The 13,602-nt window shown below is 39.2% G+C and overlaps 1 non-coding gene across 1 annotated transcript; it reads right to left on the bottom strand.

Annotated features, from left to right (window-relative positions):
- Positions 1–13,250: 13,250 nt before the first annotated feature.
- Positions 13,251–13,354, bottom strand: LOC129402848 (U6 spliceosomal RNA). Its single transcript, XR_008628886.1, has one exon. It is a non-coding gene; the product is annotated as a U6 spliceosomal RNA (small nuclear RNA).
- Between the last annotated feature and the right edge of the window lie 248 nt (positions 13,355–13,602).

Here is a 13,602-nt window from a genome sequence, read left to right as displayed (position 1 = left end):
GGTCTGAGAAGGAATTTTAATTTGTTTTAGGTAGAGAAGCACATGTACAACTATAAATTTTGACAAATTCAATGACTTGTGTTGAAGCCTCACTTGAACTTCAGAGCAACCTGCGTACTTGAGGAAGGAGAGTCCATTCTCTGTGCCAGTATCACTGGCCCAGAGTAGCCAGTAGGAAGTAGAACTTTGGGATGACCATGGTGGCGGGCTCAGAGGAAAGTGCCCAGGGCTTTCTTAATTATGCTTCATCAAGCCTGAGGGCCCAGTGGGTCATGTTTATGGGGGTCTCTGTCTATAACCCCTTCCTGCACCTTATTGCATTGTTTCACCATAGATTCATGGAGAAACTCCTAGTTGGTGGGGGTCTTAGAGATAGAAGGAGAAAGGGAGAAAGAGAGAGAGAGACAGAGACAGAGAGACAGAGAGATAGAGAATTTTAGTACCATTGAAGTTGCCTAGAACAACTGGTATTTATCCTTACCCTCCTCCACTATACGCACTAGACATTCAGAATTTTCCCTTATACCCTGGTATCAAAGTGTTAGCAGTAGTAATTAAACTTTTCATATATTTCATTTGGCTGAGGTTACTCTTAGATCAGAAAAGGAAGCATCAGGAAGGCCCACGCTAATCTCTTCACTTCTATGTGTAATTTTAGTTGCATACGTTGTCTAAATTCCACCTTCTTATTCTGATCAGGACTAATAGTTACTAGTTACACAGGGCTCCTTTCCTGGGGTATGGCGATAGATTATACCTGAATTTTAATGGAATTCCTGATGAGTCACCAAGTAAAATGCATCTCTGTAGGGTATAAAAATTGCAAATATGTAAAGCTCAATGAGAGAAAAAAGATTATTTTCTGTGGAACTTTACAAGATGATATGTTGAACCACTTGTATACCCCCGCTTTCTAGATGCATGATGTCCTCTCTCATTCTCTCGCTTTCCTCCTTTCTCTCTCGTTCTTTCTCCCTTCCTCCCTCTCTTCCTCCCTGTCTCTTTTTCTCTTTCTTTCTCCCTCCCTCATTTCCTCCTTCTCTCCGTGCCTTCCTCCTTCCCCTCCTCCATGCCTGCCTTCCTTCCTTCCTCCTTTCTTCTTTCTTTCTTTCTCTCTGTTTCTTTCTCTCTCTCTTCCTTCCTTCCTTCCTTCCTTCCTTCCTTCCTTCCTTCCTTCCTTCCTTCCTTCCTTCCTTCCTTCCTTCCTTCCTTCCTTCCTTCCTTCCTTTCTCTTTCTCTCTTTCTCTTTCTCTCTTTCTTTCTTTCTCTCTCTCTTTCTTTCTTTCTTTCTTTCTTTCTTTCTTTCTTTCTTTCTTTCTTTCTTTCTTTCTTTCTTTCTTTCTTTCTTTCTTTCTCTCTCTCTCTCTTTCTCTCTTTCTCTCTCTCTTTCTCTCTTTCTCTCTTTCTTTCTTTCTTTCTTTCTTTCTTTCTTTCTTTCTTTCTTTCTTTCTTTCTTTCTTTCTTTCTTTCTTTCTTTCTTTCTTTCTTTCCTTTCTCCCCACACTTTAATTTTTTTTAATTAGGCATCATGATTTACAAAGTTATTCAAAGTTGAGTTTTAGGAATAGCACAGTGGGTAGAGTGTTTGTCTTGCATGCGGCCAACCTGGGTTTGATTCCTCCAACCCTCTCAAAGAGCCCAGCAAGCTACAGAGTATCCCGCCCACACGGCAGAGCCTGACAAGCTACCCGTGGCGTATTCGATATGCCAAAGAACAGTAACAACAAGTCTCACAATGGAGATGTTACTAGTGCCCGCTCGAGCAAATCGATGAACAATGGGACGACAGTGCTACAGTGCAGTGCTACTGTTTGAACACCAATCTCACCACTCCTGTCGATTTCCCTCCAATGTCCTCAGTTTCCTTCCTTTGCCGTCCCCAGCTGCCTCCTTGACCCAACATATTTAGTTGTAGTTGTAGATTGGATCTCATGCTCTCAGTGTTGTTGGTTCTGTGGTTCAGATACAGATATCCCTTACCTCTACACCACCAATGAGTCCTATAACCCTATCCCTGCCCGTGGTACAGCCTGTGTGGCTCTTCATAGCCTGGCTCTTGTTTCTTTGCTTTCCCATTTCTCTTAGTCCTTACCATTGGTTCTTTTATCTAAGGACCAAAGTAATCTAGATATTTTTTCCCTGGCATCCTTTTGCCCTGTTGTTCTATATACCACCGATGAGTGAGAACCCCCTTATCTGTCTTTCTTCTCCTGACTTACTTGGCTTAGAAGGATGTCCTCTGGGCTTGTGCAGAAAATTGTATGATTTCATTTTTCCTCGTAGCTCCCAAGTGTCGCATATGTGCACACACCAACCCTTCATTGCTATCTCTGTTTTTGGGCACCTTGCCTAGTTCTTGTGCTGAGTGCTGGGCTGCAGTGAATGATGGTGTGATGTGTTCTAATGAATGGGCATGTTTTGTGTCCTGAGGTATATCACAGCAAGCTGGATTGCTGAGTCATATGATAGTGCTAGTCTTACTTTTTATGAGAAACCTCCAGACTGTTTTCCACAGGGGTTGAACCAGGAAATATTCCCACCAATAGTGAGTCACAGTTTCCGTCTTTTATTATTATTTTTTTTAAGCACAACCCCACCAACAGATGGTTCCCAGTTGATTGTTTTGATTCGTGCCATCCTTACTATGTGAGATTATATCTCACTGTCATCTTAATTTGAATTTCCCTCATTACAAGTGATAGAGGGCACTTTTGCATGTGCCTATTGGCCATTTGCCTGTCATTTTCAGAGAAGGATCTGTTTACACCTTCTCTCCTTTTGTTGTTTTCAGGCCACTCTCAGTGATACTCAGAGGTTACTCTGGAGGAGCTAGGTGGACCATATAAAGTGCCAGGTATTGAACCTAGGGAAGGCCATGCCATCAAGCATCCAAGAGACTGTGCTGTCACTCCATTTCCCTTTCACCATTTTTAATAGAGGTTTTGGATTGTGTTATTGTTGTTGATCTTTGTGAATTTTCAAAAAAATATATCTTGAACACAAATCTTTACTGATGTTTTGGATGCAAGCATTTACTCCCATTCAGTTGGGTGTCTTTTTATCGAGAAATTATGTATTTCCTTCTATTGAGAAAAATTCAGCTTGTAAGAAACTCTTCTATCATTATAATAACTGAGCAAAACAATAAAAATGAAATAAATGACAAAAATAAATGACAAATTATATTTACAAATTTGGAAGCACAACTTAGGTCCCTGGTCCCACATGTGTCAAACTTGGGACTCTGACAGTTTTAAAGGAACAAAGAGAGGATCAAACTACAAAAATGTGAATTGGTAATACATTACATTTGGGTGATTGGTTATATTTCTTACAGTTCATTGGTTTTCAGGGGTGAATCATTTTTTTTTCTTAGAAGCGATCACATCATAAGTCTGTGACTGATGGTAAACGCCCTGAGAAAGCAGTCAGCATATGTTATAATTGCTAATGAACCATACATCATTATCAATCTTGACAAAACAAACACACACCCGAGGTGTTTATGTGACCTAAGTAGCATCCCTTTGATGGAGAATTACCTACCCACTGTAACGTGGGTGTGTGGGTCTCTTCTCTCTTATAGCCAATGGCCACGTCTCTGAGGTGCCCCTGTGAAAGATCTGAACACTTAGCCGCCACCATGCACGGCTCTGCCTACTGCAAACTCAGGCTCACCATTGCCTTCTTGGGGAAAACTTATTCTTAACTCTTAGTTAGCTGGCCTCAGTTCCTCTGGAGAGGAAATTAAACAAGGATCATTGTCCAAATCTAGAAGAAAACTGAATGTAGCTGAGAGCCAGTCTTCCCATTTAGAAATTTTTTTCAAGTGAAATGTTCTGTAAGATGGAGCTCCAGCTCCTGTTGGAGTTACTCAATCGGCATCGAACATCCTCCTCCACCATCCACATGTGACCCCTGAGGAGAGAGCACCTTAGATCAGGTCAGGGCCTTTGAACTGGCCACTGAGCTTGCTTAAGAAGCTCTTGCGCATTCAGGTCAGCCACTTTCCTGTGACCACTCTTGGGGCCTCCCCTGTCAGCCCGCTTACATAATCCAGGTGTACAGTGATCATCCAGTGAGCCTTCAGTGGTGACGTACACCTCCCTCTCCCTCTGGCTACGTTATCATTGGTTCTTTGGCTCCAGTCTCGGGTACAATTTCAGCTTCCTGATTCCAGTGAGTCTTGTCCACAGGAAACCAAAGGAGGCTCGTGCACGTGTCAGCCCGGGTGTGGAGACTGGATTCGGGAATTGCTCCCTGAACACCTGGCATGCCTGGGGCCACGTTCTTGCACCTGGTCCCCTCAGGCACGGTGTTTATGGGCCAGCCAAGTGCAGCGGATCCTCCTCATGCATCAATGTCAGTGCCTCACTATTGGGGACGGACACTTCTCTTCATTCCCTCCTTCCTAAAGCCGAAAAGGATCAATCTGACACATCAAACTACAATGTATGTAAACTTATTTATTCCATCTCTATGGAATTTGCATCACAGAGGAAATGTCACTTACTCTTCCATCAAGGCTGCTTATAATTCATGTTTTCATCTATTGTTTTCATCTCCCCAACCTGATTTGAAATTCTTTGACTGTTTTTAAAGCATCCGTGTGCTCAAACGTGGTCATGCCAGTAGCCATGGCAACCGCAGACCTCAAAGCCTGGCTCTGTGAAGAGTCCAGCTGTTCGGAGTTGGCGGCCCTCGGCTTGCCGCCGCTCCCGCACGCGCCTGCTGGGGAGAAAGAGCCATCAAACGCGGCTTCCAGGGGGGAGAAGATTGGAGTCACTGGCTGGGTTCTTGTAGATACGGTGACCCAGCACTCTGTTTGGAGATGTGAGCTTTACACTAAACGGATCATTTTGTTTCATGGCAAATGCAAGCATCCCAACCTAAATTATGTCTAAGAGAAGCATAGTGGAAATGGGAAGTTTTGAAGAGTACAAAGGAGGAACTTAATGAAAGAATTCACTATACTATCTTACACCTTACTAGAACCTGCTGTAGTGTCTACCTTCGTCATCAAGGAAAGGGAATTGCTTGTTTTCTGAATGTTCCTAAAATTCTCCCACCTCAAGTGAGAAACTTGGCAGGACACGCCATGTATGAGGGCTGACTGCTGCCCCGCTGAGTTCTAAAGCCTTCTGGATCTGTCTCCTCCAAGTTCCCGCCTACCCTCCATGCTGTCTTCTTCCCCTGAACTCTGAACTCATACGTGGTCTGTTTTCTATATCGGTAGCATTGTCTTTATCGTGAGTACTTTAGATGACATTGTTTTATCCTCATGCTGGAGTAGTTTTGTGATATAGCTAAGTTTTTTCCATATCAAATTAAATTCTTTTTTTTTTCTTCCTCAGTAACTTAGTATGCCCTCTTTTAATTATGTTTATTAATTTTTGGATATTTGGGTTGTTGGTCCTGATTTGGTGAACAAAACTATTATAAGGAGTAGTTTCCATCTCTTTATATGGGCAACTTTGAATTCCTCTTGGATAAATGTCTAAGAATATGAAAAATTACTCTGCCAATACAACTTTATCAGAAGCACATGAGTTTCAGTTGTACTGAGAACTTCAGTGCACTTGACACTGTCAATTTCTCTTTAGTTTAATTTTACCTGACATAGAGACTGCAAAGAGATTTCCTAGAGTGATTTTAATATCATTTCCCTAATGAATTATTTCAGATGGAAAGCTTCTTTCTACATGTTTATTTCTACATGCAACTGATTCTGTGATCATGAATCTGTTCAAATACACACACACACACACACACACACACACACTATAGTTGAAGGAGCCTTACAAGTTAAGGGGGACTTATAAGAGTTGAAGGGAATTACCTTTCAATATTTTTATTTCAGGATGGTGTATTAAAATGTATAATCATCTCTATTACTTTGAGGATAAAATTACAGCTATGTACTCAGTGGTGCAACAAAAGCAGTGCATAAAAACAGGAAGTGGGTATTTTAAAATATTTGAATATTTTCAGCATGAGATAATGAATAAATGTCAGACAAAACTGGAACGGAAAATGTCAGATAGGCAATGCTTTATTTTCACCTTCATTTCCCAAATTCATGAAGACTTCTTTTTGTCTTGCAAAGTTGGTTTGAAAGCTTTTTCATATTTCTTTTCACATGTTCAGTTTCATGTCTTCCTATTTTCCAAATATTCATATTTTAATACATCAAAATATATCTTAATGAGTTTTATTAGAATATTAGGAACACTGTTTTAATCGGCAATTCTGCTGTTTTTCTATTTTACAAAAGTCTTATTGTGTGAAGAAGACATCTCTTAATTGATGGCAGTCATTCTTTTACCAAATTCCTTATTATTGTCTTCATAACATGATTTATAGTAGGTGTCAATGTTTCTAGTTTTGGTGCACAAAGTCCCTGAACACGACAGGCAACAAAAGGCCATAAACCCTCCAGCATCTCCCCTACTCCTTTTTTCACTACCTGCCCCTCCAGCCCCCTTGGCTTGGTAATATCATTTCTGTCATCAGAATCCAAGGTTCTGTTTTCATAGCTCATAGTCTACTACCTTGCTTTATATTCCACATGTGAATGAGATGATCATGTTTTTATATTTGTCCCTCTGAATTATTTCACTTGGCATAACACTCTGTAGTGCTATTCAAGTTGTAGCAAAAGGCAAAATTTTAAGATTTCATCTTTTTTCCTTTTTTTTCATATTTTGGTGTCTGAGTGGCATATTATCATGTCTAGAGACCACAACTTCTTCCTTCTCTCATCTGCCATTGGGCACTTGGGTTGTGTCCAGGTCCCGGCTATTGTAAATCGCATTGCAATGAGCAGAGGTGTGCATATAGCTTTTTGAATTACTGTTTTTTGTGTTCTTGGTATGAATGCCAAAGACTTAAATTACTGGATCACATGGTGGTTCAAATTTTAGTCATTTGAGTTTCCATGTTATTTTCTATAGAGACTGACGCAGAAGACAGCCACACCAACAGCGACTAGAATATATTTCTGAAACAATTTGATGTATTCCTTTTTTAAAAGGATAAAACTTAAATGTGTCTTTCCAGTCCTAACTAATCTTCAAACACCACTAAATCTCTCCCATCGTCAAGCTTCCTAGACTTAATTTGTATAAAGTACAATGAAAACAATTTGGAAGACTTTGGGGGCCACTTACTTTTATTTTCTAAATTAATTTTCTCCTAACTAGAGCAGCACAAAGAGAAAAGTAAAATGTCCAATAAAAATAAAACTGATTTTTAAAAATATCTTCATAAAACGTGAAAATTGTCCTCTAGAGTCCTTTTTAGGATTACAAAATGTGGTTTTAAAGCAGGAACTTTCTTTTCATCAAAATTTTAATTTAAAAAGTTCAGGCAACCACTGCAGACAAATAAACAAGGAAACCCAAAGGGAAAGACTGCATAATTACAAGTGTTCTGAGTCTGAGATATTTCTGCACATTGACACTCAGTTCCCAAGAGAACTTTCCACACCTGCTTACCCAAATAAATGCCCATTATATGTGATTTCCTCTACATTTTTCTCACCATCCCCAGTCTTTTTGTTTTGGAACATATTTATGTGGTATTTCTCAGAAACCCATCAGCCAGGGCAAGAGTGATTTCAAGATACCAATAATTTTATAATCCTTATCCCCAAGATTATCATAGATTTGATAGCAGCTCAATTTGCTTTTGGATGTGATCCATCTAAAAAAAAATTCATTTGTTCTACCCTCTCTCTCTCTTCTCTTCTTCCTTCCACAATTCTGTTGTCTACTTCATGCAAATTACACAAATATAGGTTAAGGTTATGGCTATGCAAATTAAGAATCATTAAAATAAAATTGTTATCTCTAAGAGTTCCCTCCTGAGAAAACAGAGAAAATGTTGGTTGAAGTCATAAAGTCACTTTTAGCCTCCAAAATGAGTCGATTTATTGGTTCTTCTGATTGATGAAATGCAAGTTGCTGTACTAAGAGTGAATTGTTTTTATAATTTCACATGGATATAAAACAAAGTTCATCACGCTCCTCATAGGCACCGTTTAACTTTATGATCAACTAGTATTTTCACTTTTAATGACACACCAGGATCGGGATAGGCAGGAAGCAAACGGACCATTCCAGGTTCTTGGTGCTCAGGTTAGAGCAGAGTTCCTGCTTCCTCGCAGGGGGCCTGGCTCGCATGCCTGATGCTGCATAACCCCCAAGCAGCAAGCTAGAAGGAGACTCTGAGCACAACCGGATATGACCCCACATTTTTTTATAAAGTGATGCAAGTTATGAAGATCAATATCTTTGGCATTCCTATGAAATTACTTCCTGAACATCAACAAATATCTTATACTCATCAAACTATTACCAATTCTATGTAATATCGCAGCTTATTTCAAAACACTTTATTTTAAAAGTCTTTTTTTAAAAACTACCAGTTCCTCGGGGCCAGAGAGAGTCTAAGGTCTAAGGCCTGTGCCTGTCCTGCCACTGACCCTGACATGTCCCTAGCTCTGCCCAACGGGCTCTTCCCCCTGAGAAACAAACAGCCTCTCACTACTTAGACTGAGTCACTTCTGTGGAGATAAATTGTCCAGACCAGACATATCAGCTTACTAAAAATTTTATAACAAAGAAAGGTGTGGCTTTATTTTTTTTGTAAATTTTTGTCACTAAATTCCAGAGGCAAAATCGAATAGAAAATACAATAGAAGAAATAATACATATTAACAAAATCCCAGACATGAAAACTATTGCATCTAATGTTTTATTAATTTTAAAATTTATACATTTTATTAATTTTCTCCTTGAATATTTTTTCATAGATTTAGCTGTAGATTAATTTTCTCCCATAAACTCTGCGAGGCCAGATTGTACTTGCTGATGTCATTGAACCAATTTAGTAACCAGTGGGCCCAGCACATCATTCTGATGACTAGACTACACAATTTTCACATAATTTTCATCCAGCCTTATTTATTGGTTCTGTATGGCTCCCTCATACTGCTGTGAGCTATCCAGAGTTGTCTGTGAGTACCACCCTCGGTGTCCCCCAAACCAAGCTAGTAACCATAGGAAGATTTCTGATTTGCATCACATCACAATTGCATCACATCATATCACATCAGACAATTTGATTCTATGCATACAAAAACACTTTTCTTTTTGCCTCCAGACTGTAATATTAATACTATTCCACATATGTTTTATCATACCTTTTTGAAATTATGCAAATTAATATTTGTGCTGGCATTAAGGGGCCAGAAATGTAGCATAATCAGCTGGGCACTTGCTTTGCACGTGGCAGCTCAGGTTCTGTCTCTGGCACCCCATATGTTGCCCAAGCCCACCAGGAGTTATTCAGAGTGCAGATCCAGGAGTCACCCCTAGGCATTGCTGGGTGTCACCACAAACTAAAAACAAAAACATTTTTAATTAAAAAACATAATGCTAACATTGCTGATCTTAAAGAATCGTATACGATGGAATTCTGCTTCCCATTATTTCAGGATTATAGATTCCCCCTTTCTTACCTTAATTATATCTTCTTTATCTTCTTTTGCACAAGATTCCCCTGGGTTTATTCTGTATATCCTTTGATGAAATGTTTCATGTCCTATGCACATTTGCAGCACTGATTCTCCTTTTGCTTCTGAATCTTTGAGATGTTTTATTTTTAGAATATAGTCCTTTGGTAGTTATGTGGATTCATATATCCTCTCTTATATCGGAGCTTGTATATCCAACCCATTAAAAGGTCTTTTCTGAGGAATTTTTAAAAATTTAATGATGTCTGATTTATCAGTTGTTTCTTTAATGAATTATGCTTTGGGTATCGAGTCAAGATTCTTCCCTCATTTCTAAGATTTTTTTCATTATTTTATATAAATTTAATAGTTATATTTTATAGTTAAATCCATGAAATATCTGTATCATCTCTTATATAAACTATAAGAGTTAGATTGCAATTTATTCTTTGGCTATGAATATCAATTGTTACAGTAGCAGCTGTTGAAAAGAATGTCTTTCCTCCATTAAATTGCTTTTGCAACTTGGTCAAAAATCAATTGTACATATTTTTGTGGTTCTATTTCTGAGTTTCTGAGTTCTCTATTCTACTACATTGATCTATTCCCTCTGGAAGTTCTTTTGATTACTCTGGCTATCTAATAAATCTTGAAATCAGGTAGACAAATCCTTTCCACTTAATATTTGAAAATGTTTTAGCTATTTCAGTCACTATGCCAATACATGTAAATTTTAAATTAATCATATGCATTTGTTAAAACCTGATGTTTATAATCTTATGAACTTTTAAAGAATATTCTGTGTTAATGAAAGTTCCTATAAATAAGAAAATTCCCATATGCCCCACATCCAATTTTTCTCATGACTTCATAGAGATTAATTTTATTATAGCATTGTATACATTTTCAATACTAATGAAAACATATTGACTACTTATCATTCAGTTATGCTCAGCTCTTTTGCTTAGCTAAGGTGTGTAGATTTCCTTAGTGTTCTGCTTATCTGCTCATTTTCCTCCCAATCTCGTCCATGACTCCACTTTTCATATGGATATCCTGTCTCCATCATGCTCTTTTTGACAGGCCTACAGATTTTCACTGATGAGCTTGACAGTTTTGAGCTGATGAATATTCCGGGGGATGTCCTTGAATGGCTCCAAGTCTGATGAAATCCTCCTGGCCCATCCATGGAGAGTGGGGCGCAGACAGCCTGGCCACGTGCTGGTCTGCAAGACGGCTCCGGCGTGCCTTTGGGCCACACGTTATCTGGGGCCGGTAGCATCTTCTCCCTTTTCCAAATGTTGTTTCCTCCAGACACTGACTGTGCACAGCTCAGAGTTCCTCAGCAACTACCGCGAGCTTAACTCTTTCTCCCCAGCACTGTAATCTATAAATTAATTGTTTGAAATGCTTCCCATCTCTCTTTCTTAAATTTAATTACTAGTTTATGGCAACTGAACTTGGATATTTATGTTATCTTTAAAATTGGAACCCAACGCCATTTTCCTCACTTTGTTTCTCACGCTGGTAGTCTTTCTAGGGGCTTCTCTGTCTCTTTCACATATCACCAACACTCTGTCTGGGCCTTTGTTTTGATTTTTCCTTCCGCTCTGAACCGGTCTCTGCTATTCGGTTCAGGTTCAGTTTCATCTGCACTAATGAGTCTAAGAATGACCTTTGATCCAAGGTTCCTTCATCCCAGATCCTTTTTTCTTTGGTAGTGATATTATTGATTTAGCTGGCAAACTGTTCCTAATCATTTCATTATAATATATACCGCATGGGGGCTGGAGAGATAGCACAGTGGGCCGGTACTTGCCTTGCACGGGGCTGACTGGGTTCAATCCCTGGCACCTCAGATGGCCCCCTAACTCAACGAGAAGTAATCCCTAATCACAGACCCAGGAGGAAGTACTGAGTAGTTGGTTCTTGCCATTCTTACCGTATGTAAGAGGTCTTACTGAGTCTCCTTTAGCCATGGTTGCCTGAATACAAAGTTGGGAATAGCCCTTGAGCCCTGTCAGTTGTGTACCCCATAAAAAAGATATCTATGAATAGGAGGAGGGGGCAGTAGAGATGGGGAATGCAAACAGGAGAGGGGAGCAGAAGAGAAGGGAAAAGGGGAGTGAAGGAAGGAAAGAGAAGAGAAACAGAGAAGGGTGGAGAGGAATGGAGAATGGGAGGAGTATAGTGGAGGAATGAAATAGTAAAGAATGGGGAGGGGAGGAGAGAAGAGAGGAGGAAAAAAGAAGAAAGGAGAGGAAGGGAGAAGGGAGGGGAAGGAGGGAGGAGATAGAAGAGTGGGAAAGGGAAAGAAATGGGAGGGAAAGGGAAGGAGGGAAGAGGGAAGAGAAGAAAGGGGAGGAGAAAGGGAGGAGAGGGGAGGGGAGAAGAAGGGAGGAAGGGGAGGAGTGGAGAGGGGAGGAGAGAGAGAGGGAAAGGGAAGGGTGGGGAAGGGAGAGGAAAGGGAGAGAGAGGAGAGGAGAGGAGGGAGGGGATGGGAGGAGAGGAGAGGGAAAGGCAGGGAAGGAGAGGGAAGAGGAGGGGAGTGGAGTGGAAGGGAAGGGAGGGGAGGGGAGGGGAGAAAGAATGTGGCACAGTAGCCATTGCTCAACAGGCTTCACCAGACCAGGAGCGCGGGCACTCACACTCTAATGGAAAGTGCTCATTAGGTAAATGCATGACTTAGAAACAAACAACAAAGCACTCAGCTTCTCTTAGGCTTAGATGTTTGAATTATTGATTTCCAGCACTTCTCAGGACACGGCACATGCTTTATGGCTTTCATAAACAATGTTCAACTCTAACCCTCCCGGATCTACTTGATTTCTGTTTTACCGACAGGAGGAGTGCACCAGCCTCCATCCTGCTGCGCAGGATTTAAAGCTGAATTGCATTATGGTCTTCCTTTAACTCAGCTTAGAGTGACAGGCTAAAGTAACTTTCTGATGAATCTAACTACCCTAAATTCAAAAGGCCGTATCACCATATTTATAACTTTATCACATGCATTAAAGGATACATACATTAAGGATAAATTTCTATTTAATGTCAATTCAGAAGGATTTTCCCTCCCCAAGGTCTTACTCATGAAAACTAATGATTTTTTTAAAAACTTTCAATTTCATAAAATTTTATTGAATCACAAAAGTACAATTTGGGTATACAAATTTATTTTCTAAAGTTCAGTTATTAACAAAATTTAGCCTTTAAGTCCCAGATTTTACAATTTTTTTTACATATTTTATATGTATTCTTTCTCCACATTACTCTTAACTTTATCAAGGCTCTAGCTCCAATGTAGTGAAATATCTTTGAAAATGAAATCCAAATACAAAATATATTTATTATATAGCTAACTTTATATTATATGAAGAGAAGCTTTTTCATATCTCTATGTTTAATTGTATGTGCATAATTTATCTATCAAATAAGAAATTACATTCTTAAATTCATAGACTAATAAACAAACTGAATAATTCACATAATATATTTGTATAAATATACTGAAAAACTTCTGTGTATGACATTGGTTTGTTTTATTTGAACTGTATTTAGAAATTGCTCTGTTGAAGAAACTGTAAGATCAGGGACGTGATGATAAATGTTTTGGGAAAACTAACCACAACCTTAATTGGCCTGATCTCTTATCCTTCCATTTCTAACTTTGATGGTGGCAAAGCTTTTTTTTTTTCTTCAAATTTTTATTAGTGAATCACAGTGAGGTACAGTTAAAAATATGGAACGATTCACGAATTTGCTGCCATCCTTGCGCAGGTGCCATGCTAATCTACTTTGTTTCGTTCCAATTTTAGTATACGTGCTGCCGAAGCGAACATGGTGGCAAAACTTTTTGATAAAAGGTTTTGTTATATTATATTTAATCAAGTAAGTGAATTTTCTCAACAGATGTGAATAGCTTTTCTTGATATTGAATGAGGGACTGTGCTATTTTTGAAATCACATTCTCCAATTTCTGGTTCATAATTGTCACTAAATATTTATATTCTCAATAAATATGCCTATCCCAGATTCTAAGGAAGAATGTTTTCTCATAATGTGCAAAGTTTTTATCAGTAAAATGA

The sequence above is a fragment of the Sorex araneus genome, chromosome 2, assembly GCF_027595985.1.
Source record: "Sorex araneus isolate mSorAra2 chromosome 2, mSorAra2.pri, whole genome shotgun sequence".
NCBI lineage: Eukaryota > Metazoa > Chordata > Mammalia > Eulipotyphla > Soricidae > Sorex > Sorex araneus.
This window is presented reverse-complemented; position numbering and strand designations above follow the sequence as displayed.